The 18,474-nt window shown below is 45.4% G+C and overlaps 1 protein-coding gene across 1 annotated transcript in view; it reads right to left on the bottom strand.

The window, feature by feature from the left end:
• Positions 1 to 18,474, bottom strand: part of LOC119442434 (sodium channel protein para-like) — a 216,054-nt gene that overhangs the window by 182,512 nt on the left and 15,068 nt on the right. The window lies entirely within an intron of this gene.

Raw genomic sequence — 18,474 nt, 5'->3', positions numbered from 1 at the left:
CTGTTCGTCCTCTTTCTGACCTTACTTTGTTTAACCTGAGAAAGGCCTTGACACCGCGTGGCCAATCGACCTGGCAGGTAGGTGCATGGCTTCGTCACCTCTCCCCCTTCCACACCCCCTCCACAGCGCTTTTTGTTCTTGTTTAGGGGATAGCTAGGTACAGCGTTTGACTCTTGATGACGGACTTGACTGTTTTGGGAATTGAAATAGATAGTAATTTTGGTTGCGAAAACTGCGTGATAGTTCTTAACATTTGTCTTATTCTCTCATTGTTTCCATGATTACGCGCGTTAAAAGAAAGTACTTGCACTGTTACAGCATACTTTATAGAGCGAATGCATTTAACGGGTGCTGAGAAGGCTTATATAGCTAATAGAGCAACAGCAACGCAGTTTTCGTGAAATTAGAAGTACGATATTGAAGTTAAACGAATACACAGTTGGTGTTTCTTTAGATACGTTTTACAGATTTATTTTTATTTCTCTTTCTTGAAAAGCTTTCCGCCACCAGATGTTTGCCACCGTTCGAGTGTTTGCTTAGAGCTTGCGGTGTTTTTTTGTTTTTTTTTTACGACGCAGAAAACCAAACACCAGAAGGCACACTTTGCGAAATCGATCTTCTTTCTCCGAGAGTAGGCTCCGTGCTTTTCGCCGAGCAGCCAACTTCTAATTCCTCTGTTTTCTTTACAGAGCGGGATACATCCGGCTCTCGTGGCCGTGGATTAGGCTTAAGCCCGGCTTAGGATAACGTCTAATTCCGCTCATATCCCTCAGTGCTAACGCCCGCGCTAAGCCGGTGAGTGAAGGGTGCACGCTCGGCCGGAAATAAATGGTATATAAAACTGCGAAGGGAACTACACATACTTGGGAGGGACATTGTTTGTTGTTTCTTACGAAGGGTGGAAAAGAACGGCAAGCAGTGAAGCACGGCGTGCCCCTTTCGAGCTGCTTGCGGTAAATGGTAACGATGTTTGTTTGCTGCTTTAGCGAGGAACAGTTAAGTGACGCTTTAGTCACTTTTGAGACGTCGGATAAAGATGGTGAAGCGAGCTGCGCTGGTTTTAAGATTGTTTTTTCGTACCAGCAATAGAGAGAGAGAGAGAGAGAGAGAAGAAGCTTATTAAATTAATAAAAAAATGTACATTTATTATCAAGTAGCAACAAATTTTGCCTCTGCAGTCAATAGAAAGAATCTGACTGTATGTGGAACTACATGGTTAAAGAAAAGAAAGGCTCTCTTCCTAAACCAGGATAATGCAATGAGAAGAAGGCTATTGGAATCCATGTTTCAAAGTTCAGGGCAATTTTAACAAGTTCCTTGGATCGCATAAAAGAATAGCCTTCAGAACATTACTTGTGAAGTGATGACGCTTTCCAACGGGCAAGCAGGAGCGCTCAGATTAGACTACAAAGTACCAACCACGTGAGAGAAATTTTCGACACGCTCTTCTGCGTGGCGCCGCCTGGTGTCAACGCGTATTTAACGTTGCGCAATTTCTTGGTCACACTTTTACACGGTCTAAATGGGCATCATTGTCAACGCGGTGTGTCAGTTTTCATCAGCAGCCGAATGTTGCTAGTTTAGGCTGTGATTACAGAATTAACGACTGCGCAGCGCGAAATGCAAAGCGCCTACTCCGGGCGACGCGACACCGAGTAAGCACCTGAAATGTGCTTCATATGGTTACTACATTAAATGCGGAGCGTGACCTGGTAAGCTTGGAGTGAGCGCAAGCGCCGCGTGATCTTAACGACTTCGTAACAGCCCCAAATGCCAATGTCTCGATTTTATTGAGTAAACATTAGACACGCTAAATGGTAGTATATCTAAGAACTACAGAGTGTGAGAATGGCCTGAATGTCTGAAAAAGTTTCCAAGGCCGCTTACCTTCGGGACAACTCAAAGTAGCTTATTACTGTGGCAGCGATGAGGAGGACGTTAGCCATTTGCTCCTCAAATGCGCCAGACACGCTACGAACGCACGGAAACTAGAGTAAGAACTTCAGGGAATTGATCCATATCGATCCTTTTCTCTCGCCAAACCGCAGGATCTGCGGCAATCGAAACCAACACGGTGGAAAGCATTGAATATGCTTGAAAATCTTTTGAGGACACATGCGTACTCAATATGTACTATGGGTGCCGCAGGGCTGTGCTTTATACACTCCTCCCCCTGTTTCTTTTCGTTTTTCTTCTTTTCTTTTTTACAAACGGCACTTTGCAGTTTGGTGAAAGTGTTCTGTGACGCTACACGTAGTGCCGGGTAGTGTTATGTGAGCGCAACCTTTTCTATAACTATCTGCAAATCTGCACACGCGTGAATCATTCTCAACATCGTGCGCCTTGTATAGCGCCACCCTTTTTCGCCTGTTATATCTGCATACACGTAATAAATAAGCTGTACATTTTTCTCACACGTGTGCCCGTTGACCTCGGCCTACATCGAAAAGTCGTACACTTATGCTTTTCGGGATTCTGTATAGTGTATAATAAACCGTTCTTTCGGCTTTTATACTCAAACGCTCATGTATACCTCGGACTACATCGGAACTTCTTTCACACCACCTCTCCGCGCGAGATTTTCTGAACTTGTGACGTTGTTTATTACGATTTATCTCATATTAGTATTTATGTTTATAACTACTGAGTGCGAAGGAGTCGTCGTCGAGTCACCACTGAACGTTGGCTAAAGCTTTCTTTTACTTTCAATTCATAAAAAAAAAAAGAAGGGGAAGAAGTAGCAATACTGTGTCAAGTAAAAGGTAAGTGATAAAAAAGTTGGGACGACACTCCCTATGGCAAAAAAGAAAGGATAAAGCACGGCGACGGAAAGCAAAGAGAGACAGCCGATTTTTGCATTATTGAGTTGCGCAAAAAGAGACGAAGCATACTTTTACGGCAAAAACAAAAGAAGCACGACTCGGCTTGGTTACGCCTCACCACCTGGGCTTTATTGGCGGAATACCTTAGCTTCCTCGTTTGCTTGTAAATGTTGCGTTGTTTCGGCCGAGGAGAATTTTCTTTTCGGTGCGAAAAATATCGCGGCAAATGCTACTCAAGTTTGCCGACTTTTTCGTTAGAAGCCGCAAAGAAATGGTAACAATAGCAAAGGCAAGAGGTCGGAATAAAATATAAGACAACATCGCCGTCTCCCGCCGAATGTCATTTCCCATACTACGCGGATCAATATTCTGCGACATTTTCAACCCTTAGCGCACCTTGCCTCTCGCGCCTTTGTTCTTGGCGTGCCGCGCCGAACCCGACTTCTCGTCGCATCGGAAGAACACGCCTTTATGGGGCCGCGTGGGCGATAAGGTTGAGATAAGAGTGGCACAAGCCGAAGAAAAAAAAAAAAACGTATTAGCGAGAAATTCGGAAATTGGCACTTACAGTACGGTTTCGGCTCGTCCCAGTGCGTCCTTGTTTTTAAACTTTCTGCGTCAAAAGTGGGGAAATAGAGAAACAAAACAAAGGGCCGCTAACTAGCTCACCTTTCCATTCTACTTCAAAACAAAAATGAATTTGCATAATATAAGCTGAAGAAGAGCATCTGAGCAACCCGCCTCTAGTATTCGATTAATTATTCAAGGACTGCTGATGACCCAAATGGAGCTGACTCTTCGGAGGGCAGAAAGGCGATCACGCATTTCCGTCGTATAGAGAGAGAGAGAAACAAGAAATCAGCTAAGTCAGACCCTGTAGGGCATGCTATTCGACATGTAGCACACTGCGCAGGTTCGCCACGGCTCAGAAAAGTGGAAGTGTGGTAAGGCGCACGGTTACATTTAGTTTTAGTGAACGAAATTGTCGATGGTGCTGGACTGTCTTGGCTTCTGGATTTATGAGATTAGCAAGGTCTGCGCTTGAGTTCAGCTAAAACAAGAACGCACCGAGGTCAAGAGAATCAGGTCTTAACTACACCGACGACAGCACTCTTCACCTCGTTCTGCATAAATGCTACGAGGTATGTGGAACATTTTTGCAAATATGTCCTATTCACTTAGTGGAACCTAGCTACGTGGAACAAGATTAAGAGTATACGCGGTGTGACAAAAAAAAAAGAGAAAAAAAGCAGCGCAGTATGAAATCTTGCTTAGAGATCTTAGTGGTGAAAAAACTTGTTATCAGAAAGCGGCAGGACCAATGTAAAGGATTTAGTCTGTAGTTCGAAACAATACGCGTGTATTTTTTGACGTGAATCGTCTTTAAAAACGGTCGAAGGGGGTCGCTTGCTGAAACCGTTGTAAGGAAAAAATATTATAGCATTATAGCTTATATCTTTGCAAACAATCTACCCACGTACTTAAATTTAGTATCGTTGCGTAGAGGAAAGAAACCGTTGCTCGACCATGCATGTTTCGCGTGCGCAGATGACGCCGTGGTCGCGCCACGCATGAGGTCGCCATAGCACTCGCCACTGCAGACCCAGACTCCCGGGTTATCATCACCGACTCCCGGGGAGCCTGCCGAAATCTAGAAAAAGACGCATCTCTCAACGCGCCGCCGAAATCTTACACAGATTCGAGTACCGGGATGGCCCGGAAACACGTGTCGTTATCTGAACCCAAGCACATGCGGGATTAGAGGGAAACGAGGCTGCAGACGCCTCAGCCCGCGCGCTCAACCACCGGGCATCGCCTCGACACTCGCCGCCTGAGGAACCAGAACCTAACCCGGCCATCACTTACAAAGACATTGTTCAATTATATCAAACACAGCGTAGCCGCTTTCATTCCCCTGCGAAAGGGCTAACCAAAAACGAGGATCGTTTGGTCCTTCGCTCATACCGGTACTGTGCCCCGGCAGTGCTGCAATATTTTAATCAGGCTACGGGGAGTGCCCGCATTGTGGGTGCGCGTTCTCGGATGTGTACCACATGGTGTGGGTATGCCCCTATAACCCCGCTTATCCGCCTTTCCCCTCACCCACACGAGAGAACTGGGAGGCTGCCCTGCTCGGCTGCTCTACCTTAGAGAGCCAAAGATCTCTCGTGGCTAGGGCCCGAGCTGCCGCGGAAGCCCTCCTAGAATTTGTAAGGGGCTGGCCCTTAAGGCCAGTCCCCACTCTCTCCTGTAAATAACCTCCAATAAATGTTTTCCACCACCACCACCACGCATGACGCAGTCGGAGGTAAATTTATCCTTGCGCGCGGTTTTCAGAGCGGCGAAGCTCGGCAGCAAATTTGTCCATCTGACCAGGAATGGCCGCGTTTGAGAGCGCTCATCGTATCTCGGTCGGTACAACTTATCAAACTATAACTGGTATTCATCAGTAGTTGTAACGCCTACAAATGTGCAATGCGTTGCCAGAATGTTGCACTTTCTCGGCTATGTGAGTGTTGTCGATCTCGGAACCCTTGAAAGCAAACGAGGAACAGAAGATACTCCTTAGTGTAGCGACTAAACCGTTGTCGGTGACTGCCACGGGTACGTCTTCCTGCTCCCCTGGATGGTTTCAGCCAGCAAGATTGAATATAAAATGTCCGAACCTTTGTGACACGTTTGGCCATTACCTTTAATATTTCCTCCCACTTTGTAGAAGAGAATGTGTGTAACGGAAGAGAGAGTGATCAAGCCTAAGATAATTAAGTCCTTTACTTCTTATTGGCAATGTCAGTGTTTGATTCTCTGTACAACTCTCAGTTTTTAATAATCATAGTTCGTTTATATTCATGATATTTGGTTCATAATCATCAACCAAATAGCCCCTTAAAATGTTCTTGTCAGTATTTGCATGTACAGACTGTATCTGCTGAACAGGGCAGCTCATATTGTAGCCGAAGGGCAAAGATAATTGCCTGCATTTCCATCGCAGCCAGCGCTTTCATTACAAAACAAATTATATATTTTGTTTGCATTCACGCTGTCACTTCCCTCACTTTTCAATTTGCCAGTCACGTGCCGATTGAATTCACTGCCAAATCCAGAGAGGCTCACATTTACATTCAGCGCTCAAGTTGCCGTTTAATAGCTATAATCTACGGCGATAGCTTTCAAAGAGTCAACGCTCTCTCATGTCAGAGAAATAATACAGGTTCAGAAAAAGAAAACTCAAACATGGTCATGCCAGTCTTCTCTCAAAGAAAGAAAACATTGTTGCTGGCTACATGGCGTTATATCAGTTTAAAAGAAAATTAAACAATGGCCCCAAAATTTGTAAAAAATTAAAATAAAAGGCAGTTTGTAAAAAAAGGGGGCACGTAGCAGGACAAATGCTAAAACTAAAGACGAAGTGCCGGGCCGAACGTTTCAGACATCTGTAAAGCAGTGCTTGGATGCACTGACTAGAGACACCCGAGGAGCTTCACGCTGGGTCAGAGTACTGCTATAACACGTCTCTTACAAGAGGAACTCAAAAAACAAATACTGGTCAAGAGTCTATAGTCCATAAATTTACGCGCTGCTCTTGGACTAGAGAAAAGAAGCTGTCCGACGTGTCTGCTTTTCCGCACGGCCCGTTTCGCGAGACAGCGCAGGTCTATTTCAGTGCAATAAAGCGTCACTGAATATATCACGGGTTCTTTCGTTTTCGGTTTCGCGTACGTTTCGACACGACTGCTTTAAGGCGTCAGGCGAGCCTCTCTGAGGACACACTTTGACAGCTTGCGCGTCGAAATAAACTGTGCTCGAATGTATTGAGGACAAATATATGCACTCACATGACAAAGCCTGTCATGCTCGCGTCGGCTAAAAAGCTTAGACTGTAAGCATGTGGCAATCGAATCGTGCAAAAAAGTAAGAAGAAAGGAAAAAAAAAAGCAAGGCCATAGCAACTACAGAGAGCTCAAACGCCTCAATGTCACCAAAGTGCGCGCCATCTGCAATCCTCCGGTGTTGCAGTGCAGTCCCACTCACATGTTATGACGTCTTTGTTGTACATCACTCGAAATTCCGATTTACAGTGTTTCCTAATGGGCGAACTGTAAGGCACGTGGCAGCTGCAAAAGTACCTTCACGGAACCTTTGTGGAATAACATCAGATGCCATGAGCTCTATTGAGCAAAATTTCAGAGCTTTTGTGATTGCTCCTGTGCACCTACTGGAGCACGCAACTAGTTTTGAATGGGCTTGGTGTTGCAATACACATAGATATCACTTCAGCATGGCGCTTCGCTTAAAACATAATATAGCGAGAGAACATTTTTACGTAAATTAAATAAAATAATTTTGTTGAAACCCATAAAACAATAAGTAATGAAATTTTAGAATTCTGCTGACGACGAAATCGTGGGTGTGATTACCTATCGTGGCGATAGGGCAGAATGAAAGACACCTCTTAGACCGTGGATGCTCCCTTCGGACGTTAGTGAACGAATAAGAATTCCTTCAGTCTCACAGGGATTAAAAATATAATTTATATGGTTGAACATCTGAAAGGGCCACAAGGTCTCCCAGCGACGCCTTAATCCTTAATGGATTAATTTCGATCACCTGGGAATTTTTGAACGACTAAAATCTTGCACGAGCATTTCTTTATTGCGCAGCCATCTGAATGTCACCGCCCTCACTTCACCTTGAGCAGCAGAACACCATAGTCTGCGAGCCACCGCAAAGATGATGCAAAAAACAAAGGTTAGGAAATAAAACCTCAGATAGGTAGATAGATAGATAGATTAGATAGATAGATAGATAGACAGATAGTGAGAGCGAAACACACACACACACACACACACACACACACACACACACACACACACACACACACACACGCACACGCACACGCACACGCACACGCACACGCACACGCACACGCACACGCACACACACACACACACACACACACACACACACACACACACACACACACAAACACACATACACGTACAGAGAGAGAGATATGGAGAGAGAGGTTGTTTTACAGGGACTAGGAAAGGCTCGTTGACTGCAACGTAACAGTCTAGCACAAGGCTGAGAGCCGTCGCGAAGAGGTGGACTACGCACGTTGTTAAGCATTGGGATACTTCGTTTTTGCGTGCCACGAGCCTTAGTTGAACTTTGTAAATATCTCTACAGTGTATATGTCTGTGACTGGGTGGGCTATTAAGTGTTTAGCACTTGGTATAATCACCATCCAGCACCTGGAGTAGCAAGTCAGGCGAACAGCCAGGCTAACATCTCCAGCATATCATTGGAGCTTGTCCCTCTGCCCAATCGCACGCCGTGTGGGGGACTCCGGAAATTTGGACCACCTGGGGTTCTTTAACGTGCACTTAACTCTAAGTACACGGGTGTTTTCGCATTTCGCCCCCATCGAAATGCGGCCGTCGTGGCCGGGATTCGCCAAGATAAACTCGTTGTTTGAGCGCTAGAATAAATTTACGTGATAAAAGCGAATGCCTCATTGAGAGAAGATGGAAACAGCGCTGTACTCGATTTTTTTTCCTGAAATGCGGAAGCCTTATGATAGTGGCACGTCACCAGTTTCCCTTGGTGCACATTTCATTCACGAATGTAATGTCAGCAGCAGGTTTGATTAAGTTAAAAGGAGAGTGAATCCTTCGATCGTGCAAAGAAGCGTGCGGGTGTCCTACCGACTCGCTTCATGTCATCCCGCTCACTACAAAGCCACGTTTTATATCAAAGTGCCATTGTGCCTAGGTATGATATTTTACTAGAATTTCGGGCTAAATAGAAGCACTAGTTCACGAAGTCCTGTGATTTGTATGAAATTGTCATATGTAGGCCCACTGTTGGTCACGTTTACGAAATATAACTGCATGGAAGCCAAGTACAGCTCGTTATGAAGTTGCTGATGGCCGACCAAGTTATCTTTTCTAGCTGAATTTTTTAACAGCTGTACATATGTGCCGGTGTTCGAACACGATCCTAACTGTATTGACTTACATTTCGAAACTGTATACAGGCTAGTTTAGTATTGCCGGAAATGGAAACCATGCGCTGGTTGTAAACTCAAGTAACAACCAAGGCTAATCCATGATTGCAGGCTGTCGGGAATATTTTACCACACCTGATCAGGATCTCTTCCGTCGAACTGCTGATGTGTGCTGTAGTTTTCAAAAAAATGCACAAACAAACTGCAAGTAGTAATGTTCTCTTTTTGTGTATGCTACAAAAAAAAAAAAAAAAAAAAAAGTCGCCGATATGCGGGTATAGCGTCGCTTGACCGATGTGTTATCCGTAGAAGGTGCAAAGTACAACCAGGGTCCAAAAGTATTTGAAGACCCTGTTATAACGCAACTTCGATTTAAGCCTTCAGCACATCATTTGCGTTTGAGTTATAGAAGCAACTCCTTTAGCTCTTTGCAAGTACAGGCTACATGTTCGAGTCTCTGTTGTGTTTTGTTTTTTCTAAACGCAATGCCTTATCCTACACCTTTTGTGATTAACAAAATTGACCAGGAGTTTCCCGCGGAATAGAAAAGTTGTGGGCACACTCCGTGTCTATTTGATCATATGTTCTGGCTGTGCCCAACGAAAGGGCTTCGGACCTCAACAGTGAGGAGGACTGGAGTCGACGCATATCCAGCGAAGTCCTCCAAGATCAACTCGTGGCCGTCCGGTGAGCTCCCGACATCGGGAAAGCCTTTGGCCTACCGGTGCCTTCGTGGGCGGAGCCACCGGCTTAGCCTGGGGGCTTTTGCCCTCGGGCCCTAGTTTCTCTGGACCAAAATAAAGTTCTTGCCATGCCATGCCAAACGCAATGCGTTGCGCCAAAGCTTTACTAGAGGCTTCTAATGGTTTGCTGTCGATTATCCTTCCTTATTTGGCTTCTAACAAGCGTTTATTGATAGAAGTGTAGCCATGCCTGCATAAACAAGATGCTAGCACACCGCCTCCTTTCCTCGCTCATCATCATAATAGGACGTGCCAGAGCTTCCATGCAGTGCGTCAGCCCTCATGCAATGTCGTGAGAAATGAGCTCGAACCTGTTTTTAGGCAAACGCGTCTTGGCCTGTGAATGGAGGACTGCCAGATGCCCGGCTTTCGCTCTTCTCCATTTGATGCGATAGGCGTTTCCATGAACTCGCTGGAAGCGACTTCAACTTTCAAGGTCTGGCACATTAGAGTCATGCGTCTTCTTAGCGCATCATCCCCTTTTTCATGAATCCGAGGTGCTTAAAATATCGATGCGATGCAAAAATGTTGCATTAATTTAAACGCGAACTTTGTCAATGCCTAGATGCGTACTCCATACATCACATGAGAAGGAACACCACGTGACGGCAGCCACTGCGGCGTCATAGGGAACGAAGACACCGATAATGCCGCTCGGGCAGCTCTTGAAGACACACAGGAAGAGGCCATACCACTTTCACGGTCCGACGCAGCTAGCAGACTTCGAGTGCTTGCACAGGAGATCATGCTCTCTCTATGGTACACACTAAGCAGCCAAACCAACCGGAGCAAATGCCAAGAGCACCTGCCCTCTTTGATGCACCTCTGTATGCCAACTGTATTCCGCCGAAGAGAGGCCACTCTGCTTTATCGCTTATGGCTAGGGGTGGCGTTCAGAAAATCTTATTCATATCTCATTGGAATGGCCGACAACGCTCTTTGCAATACCTGTCTTTGCGAGGAGACGCTAGAACACTTTCTATGCGACTGTCCTGAATATAAGGTTCAGAGACAGTCCCTGGCATCTGTTCTAGCGCACCTCGAGAACAGACCAATGTCAGATGAAACGATTCTCACATGTCGTCGACAGAAGACATCGCAGCTGAAGGTGACGAAGGGACTACTTGGGTTTTTGAAAGAAACGGGCTTGGACAAGTGGCTGTGACAGTGATGTCACGTACCACACAAGAGTGACGGACTGTGACTGACGGTGTGTGTGCTGTGCTATGTGCTCTCTCTCTCCTCCCCATCTTTCATTCTCCTCCATCCCGCTCCCATGTGTAGGGTAGCAAACCGGTTATGCTAAACTGGTTAACCTCCCTGCCTTTCCTTCTCCACTCTTTCCTTCCTTCCTTGTCAATGCCGTTGGGAAAGCGACTGTTATATTAGTAACCACACCAGTTGCCACCCACATTGTGTATTATTGCAGACGTGTGCAAACTCGCAGCTTATTCTATATTTGGACTTGTGCAGTGCGAGCGTGTGTGGCGGGTATTGTAAGTGTAAGTTCTGATGATGTTATTATCAAAATAAAGAGAAGATAACAATGGCAAATGGAAGGGAATATAAGCAAGCATTTTGTGATAAACATCACGAAGCTTAATGACCTATGCGGCTGATCATTAAGACCGATGAAACGTTGTCTTTCCCACTTGCTCAAATGGACACAAATCAATACCCGTAATGCACTACTGACAGACGTTCGGGAGCCAATAACAATAAATTACGGCAGATCTATCGCACTTGTTGGAATCAGTGCTAAGCAAAGCTTTCTTGTAACGTTTCAATCAAGCGTTTTGCAATGAGAAACACGATGAGTGCATTGTTGCATTGTTTCCAAGTACGTTCAAGCGAGTGTTCGCACTATTCTCTCATTGCAGAAGTCTTACGCTATTAGGCTTCGATGTGACTCGAGTGTAAGGGTTCGTATTCTGCACAGCGTGTTTTGTATAACGTAGTGAATACGCGCCTGCTTGGCGCGACAGCGATACATGGACACCCCCCAAAACGCGACCCGCGTGTTCCTCGCGGCCGCGAATTAAAACTATCTCCGTCATCGGCCTTTGTTTTACTCGGCGGGAAACCGACTAAGCAGACGCGCCAAACATGGGAAATAAAGCGCCGCTTAAATTGCTGAATTATGCGCTTGAAGGCCTATATTTGTTGCAAAAGTTGTCGCAGTTTCACCTGAAAGGTGAAGCATCAATTGCGATAGCAAATTTGAAGACAGCTATACGGAGTAATGATATTAGCTTTATCAGCTGTATAAACTTGGACATGCAGCAGCATCGGCCACACGCAGAACTGTTGTCGACGCCATCGGCGTTTTGCCCGCGTTCGCTCAAAATGCGTGCGGCGTTGGTGACTGTTGCCGGAGCCTCTGATATAAATAGGCACTTCGTGCCGCAGCTAAACGTCGCCTCCCTTCCCTCCCCCTCCCCCACGGCCTCTCGCGCGTCGGAAGAAGGCGCGTTTGCTCTACATATATGGTGATTGTAAAGGAGAAAAGAGACGCCTACTTCTGCAGCCCTTAAGCGAGCACGGCGCAGAACGCGCGTTTGTTCTCCGCCGTGTGTTCACTCCCCGTGAAAGACGCGCCCCTCGCGCTCTTTCACTCGCACATACAGCGTTCGGCGCGCGGCGACGATTTCTTCTCCAAATGACGTCATACGGAACCTCACGGTGACGGCGACGGCGACGCCGACGGCAGAAATCTGCTTTTGAGTGTCCATATAATTGCTATCGCAATAATAAGGACGTTTAAGTGTAATCTGTGGTTTCGTTGCGTTATTACGTAGAGAAGAATGCCGTTCACCGGCACATATGTCTGGGGGTAGTACCGATGGGGGCTGGGTAGTACAGATGGGTGCTACATATGAACCGATTCGTTACATATATGCTGCCTTGCGGTGAAGACAACCGCGAAATAGCCAAAGAGGGCTATTGCTTTGAAACAGTGGATAAGTGCAAGAAAATCAACTGCATAAAAGGTACACATTCCGCTGTTGAACACGTCACCAAAGCATCGCGAAGCGAGGTTTAACCATTTCTAAACATAAAATAAATTACCAACTTTGACGCTATAAACAACAAAACATTAATAAATATTACCGCAGAAACATGCGAAGTGTCAATACATAAAAACAGCAACGCTTAAATTAAATCATGTTATTAAGGCTATCATCTATGAACGCAACCGGTCAATTAACTACAAAACGCTCCTTTTTATTTTTGACTTGTTTGTGTTCTCTTTATATCAAATTGACTGTCCTCATACGTTTGCGAAAGCTGCTTTACTGCTCAAATTTCTCATTTGAGTTCATGTTATTTAACTTGTTACTTGAGGAGAAACCGCAGAAAAAATTGTTGATCTATGGATTTTATTGGCGCAAGGGCCAGATATGACCAAAGCATACACAAAATAATTGTCAACATGTTAAATTACATCCAATTATTATTATTATTATTATTATTATTATTATTATTATTATTATTATTATTATTATTATTATTATTATTATTATTATTATTATTATTATTATTATATATTATTATTATTATTTAATTTGAAAACATATACATCTGAAAGGAAACGGAAAGCGAGGAGCAGGCTGGCAACGCCTGCCTACTAAAGCAAGCGTAATTCCTACTTCCTTTCGCACTCGGTTTTTCACCTGGTGCAGAAAATGAAAGTGAAAAAAAAAGGAAGACAAAGAAAATGAAAGAGACTATTGCGCTGTTGTGCACTGACACTTTGTTCGTTGCGGTGGAAGAAAGCAGGTATTTCTATAATTATCCTCTACAAGCAGTGATCATATGGTACCACAGATGGCCATATCATTACATCATATGGTATCTCATGGTAGCATATCATTGTATATTGCGTTGCATTGGCCAAGACATCCAAGTGGCAATCGAAAGAACATATTCACTGCGTTACAGACGATCACCCAACATGAAATAGACAGGACAAGCGACGACCTATCGATTTTGTGTTACACGTTCGTCTTCGGCGCTTTGAATATGTTTCACAAGACAAGCAAGCAACTAGCCCGGCTCTTGACCTTAACCGGCCAGTAAGCTTTTTCTTTTCTTTTCTAACCCGTCTGAATTCACTGAATGATAAGGGTGCTATATCGTTCGAATGTGTAATCTTTTTGTGTGTAAGGCCGGAAAAAAAATGTGCTAAACGTGTTTGTGGCTACGGGAGATCAATAAATTGGTGCCTTGTGGCTCTGCAGCAGTTAGTTAGATAATTTAATGGCCCAACATTTAAAGTCGTACTGTATAATACTGTATAATGTGGACAAAACAACGGAGGCCACGGATTGTTAGAAAACGTTAATGTCTTTAATTGCAAGTGCATTTGGCTGCAGTCAACTTAGCAATTACATATGCTATAGCGCATTTTGTAACGGTATTTTTAACTTCATGGCAAAATTATTCCTGGTTCACAAAAGTCCCGGTGTGCATGCGTGCACGTGGGCGCGCGCGTGTTTGTGTGTGTGTGTGTGTTGCTTACAAGTGCATGATAGTGATTACTAACTGTTGGGTACCACCTGTACGCAGTCGGAAAAGACGACACAAGAGAAGACGCATAAATGAAGTTGCACCAGTCCATGCGCCGCTAGTCTTCATTGCACGCATATTTTGAGACGCTAAGCTTCAATAATACACTTTGGTGCAATCTGCCCTCAAACGTTTTTTCTGCGTATTTTCGTTTTTAGTCATTTGCCGAGTTCGCGCAGTTGGTACCTAACGCCTAACGTGGACCAACTAGCTCGTCAAGATGTCCTTGTCAATGATTAAGTGGCTTGAAGTACTACCCTTGCTTCCTAATTGCTCAAGTGGTTGCACAAACGCACGCACACGCACAGGGACTCACAAAACGTGAGGAGAAGAACAGAAACCGTTAAGTGCTTATAGAAAAGCGTCTCGCCAGTTCCCATTCCCCGTTCCGAAATTCTTCGATGGCCTTAGCTCTCTCTCGCTCTCTCTCTCTCTCTCACGCGAACACACATATATAGCCCACTTCTACAGCTCTCGAGATTTTTCGAACCCAAGTAGAGTCCATTAGTCAGCACCTAACCCGGCTCCGTTCGTACGGATACAGAGACATAAACGAAGCGCCGCATTTTCTCAAAACACAAGAAGCACAGAAGGGGGGAGAGAGAGAGAGAGAAACACCACCACCGCATCGACGTCGCCCGCGATACGGCATATAACCCGGCGCCAAGAGGCAAGGCCATATTGAACAGATGAACGGCAAGGGAACAGGATGGAATGAAAGAGAAGGAAAGAAATAAAAGGGGAAAAAAAGAAACAGGGCCACATAAGAGCAAAACGACACCAGCAGCACACACACAGATACACACGCCCGCGCGGCGTTCGCGCACCCTGAGACCGAGTATCGACCACTTCCTTCACGGCGTTCGGCGGCGGTGGCGGCGTCGGGGGCCACCGTATTTAGGGAGCGTGGACTCGCAACTCGGCCGACCCAAGATCGCGAAGCGGTGGTGGCGGCCGCGGCGTTCTGGCGCAAAATCGTACTCCGTTTTCGCAGCCCAACTTCCCTGCTCCATGCTTTATGGAAAGACGTTTTCTTTCTTTCTTTCTTTCTTTCTTTCTTTCTTTCTTTCTTTCTTTCTTTCTTTCTTTCTTTCTTTCTTTCTTTCTTTCTTTCTTTCTTTCTTTCTTTCTTTCTTTCTTTCTTTCTAAGTACACGAGCGTGTGCATTTTTGTTTGGCTCCGCCGCATAAACACTAACCTTGCGGTAAAGCACGCTTTAGGTATGTGGGGGAGCGGCTAGAGGGGAAAAACGAAAGGAAAAAAAAAAGAAAAAGCAGCGGAAAGTGGGTTACTCTTTGAGGTAGCAGGCTGCACTAGCGGCGAAAGTATTCTACACAATTCGCGAAGGCCTGAGACACACCGCAATGCCCGAGCTCCTTCTCCTTCTTCTGATCGAAAGTCCTTTTGGTTTTCTGATGCCACGGCTGGATTGAGACAAGGCCTGAAATTACCATACCCGCATGCCTTTCTTAATGCAAGCTCCTTCCAAGCCTGATCGGAAAGCGCTCACTGCCTTCCGCGCGCTCAGCGATCGGCCAGAAACGAGCTAGGGCAAAAAATAGAGCCTATATACGCAGCCACTGCGTTTCTTAGCCGCGGAGGTAAAGAAAGAGGGCGCGCAGTATAATACCGGAGCCTTTGCCGGACCTCGATAAGGGTAGTACGAGAAGCGAAAGTGAGGAGGTTTAGTGCAACCACGAATGGGCTCTTGCGAAAGAACAGCTCGATTCAGCGCAGGTATAACCGGCAAGATTTGTACAGGAACTTGATCGCCTGCGCAAGCCTCTGCCGTGTATGGCGCTTGCGGTGTTTGACTTGTGATATAACAGTAAACAGGGAGCCCGCGGTCTTGTAGACCACCACCAGCGATTGTTAATGATACGCCATCTCGTGCACTGATCGCATTTATCCTAACGACACAAGGAAGCGGTGGCCGCCAAGTGCTACCGTCATTTAATGCTTTTTATAAGCCTGCCTTGGCCACCGACAACCGTTGTAGTCTGAGACTTAACGTGCTATAAACGTCGCACCATGTGAACTGCTCGTACGCTTTCGCTTTCGTGTTTTTCTTGTTTTGGCAACGGAGATTTGCTAACACCACTACTAGGAAAGCATTTTATTATTTCGCACGTTTGAAGCCATTGGTGCGAGGAAGTGGCATCTCGCGTAGTCTGCGGAAACTTGATGAGTACTACAAGGAGTGTCAACGATTACACCCACAGATGTACAGTATAAGGGCAAATATTGCTGCAGTGTGGTTAAACTTGTCGCTGGGATTAAAAACAAGTCATGCATTATTGAAGTTTCCTTAGTGCACCGGCCACACGAGGGCGACAGTTTGTTGTGCTATGCATCCTTCATGGCAGCGCCGTGTTCACGCTCACTATTTTCCTTTTTTTCATTCTGTTTTCCTTTAACTTCCATGCAAAGTAGCAAGCCGGTCGTTCGTCGTGTTGACTTCCATATACTTTTCCGGTTTTAACACGCTCTCTTTCTACACACACAAGCGAAACAGGTAATGTCTACGTATCTAAAGAGTAAACGTATCATAACGTGGAGGAGGAGAAGGAGAAAGAGGAGGAGGGGAAGAAGAAAGGAAAGGTAGCGAGGTTAACCAGACACGCATGCAGTTTGCTACCCTGCGCGGGGAAAATTGGGTTAAGGGATGAAAAGAAAGAGAGGGAGGGAGAGAGGGAGGGAGGGAGAAAGATACTATCAATGTGAACACATTCGGTCATCCTTCGCTTCACGCCTACAATCGGTCACTGAGGCCAGTTGATTTCATGAGTGTGTGAAACCGATTAGAAAGCAGACCATTTTCTGAGACAAAGATTCTTGGACCATGGCCCCACGCGTTGAAGACCTACAAAGTGAAGTATCCATTTCTACGGTTAATGAATAACGACGACATTACGGGGTACATGCACAGGCTAAGAATGAAACATTCAAAGATTCTCCCATGTACTGAAATATGCTTTAGAGGCTTTACTGCAGTGTGTCTCTTGTGCTAGCTCAAGTTATTTTTAAGCTTTTGCGCAGCAAAAATGAAGCACATGATGATGCTGAAGAGTTCCTTAAAGTTATGTATTCGATATTACCGCATTTGCGCTGTCAACATGTAATGACTCTGTTTAGGGATCCACAGAAACCATTCTTTATATGTCTGAGTGACCCTCACTTGCTCTCACTCACACATGCTTTGTTTAGGTGTGTTCACTTGATCAGATTTAGCGGTACCCATTTGCGTTCACAGTAACATAAACGCGCATGTAAGGCTGTGGGATTAGGGTTCACATGAATGCATTCATGAGAGAGAGAGAGAGAGAAACGGGGTGGGAAAGGCAGGGAGGTTAACCCGAAGAAATTCTGGTTTGCTACCCGGCATTGGGGGAAGGGCAAGAGGAAATGAAAGACGGAAATAACAGCGGAGAGGTAAATCAAAGGCAGGAGAAGGATAAATAGAGAAGGTGGGGACCATCCTTGAGAACTATAGTCTCTGTAATAGGTCACTCGTACGCAAAAACTTCAAGCGTGCCTTGAGAGAGAGAGAGAGAGAAAGGTAAAGGAAAGACAGGAAGGTTAACCAGAGGTTATCTCCGGTTGGCTACCCTGTACGGGGGGAGGGGTAAAGGGATGCGAAATGAGAGAGAGAGAAAAATAAGTGAAAATAAAGAATAAACAAAAAGGAAGGAAACAAGAAAATCACACACGCACACAAAACAGAACTGTTTCTGTGGGCACTGTCATGAAGTCCGCGAAGGCGTTCTCGTGTTGCATAGTCTGAACGTTCCGTCCTAAGAAGCGTGCCTTGAGTGAATGTGATACTTCCGGCCTGAATAAAAGCATTAGCTTGGGCTACTCACACTCCCGCGGGCACCCATTTACAACAACATTCACACTGTGTTGAAAGTTCACCGACAATCGCTGATGTTCGTAATCACAGGCACTTACTCACATTCATGCTCACATCACTCGCACTCACTGACGCTCGTTAGCAGTCACCATGACGCAATGCGTGTGAAATTGTGTTCTCAAAAGAGAACTTGGGCAGTTCATGACTAAGGCCAATAAATATAGTCTTTCTAATAGGCCACTCGTACGCAAAAACTTCAAGAGTGCCTTGAGTGAATGTGATACTTCCGGTCTGAATAATGACCATTACCTTGGGCTACTCACACTTATAAGCAACAAACACACAAAACTGTTAGTGAGTGCTCACCTAGCCAAAGAAAAAGGTGGGGACACAAAAAATCCTTTGTGTCCCAGTGTTAACAAATATGTCGGTCACCATTATGAAACGTCCGACGAGATGTTTGTACAAAAGACAACA

Source organism: Dermacentor silvarum, chromosome 2 (assembly GCF_013339745.2).
Source record: "Dermacentor silvarum isolate Dsil-2018 chromosome 2, BIME_Dsil_1.4, whole genome shotgun sequence".
NCBI classification, from domain to species: domain Eukaryota; kingdom Metazoa; phylum Arthropoda; class Arachnida; order Ixodida; family Ixodidae; genus Dermacentor; species Dermacentor silvarum.
The sequence above is the reverse complement of the archived record's forward strand: the minus strand, read 5'-3'. Positions and strand labels throughout refer to the sequence as shown.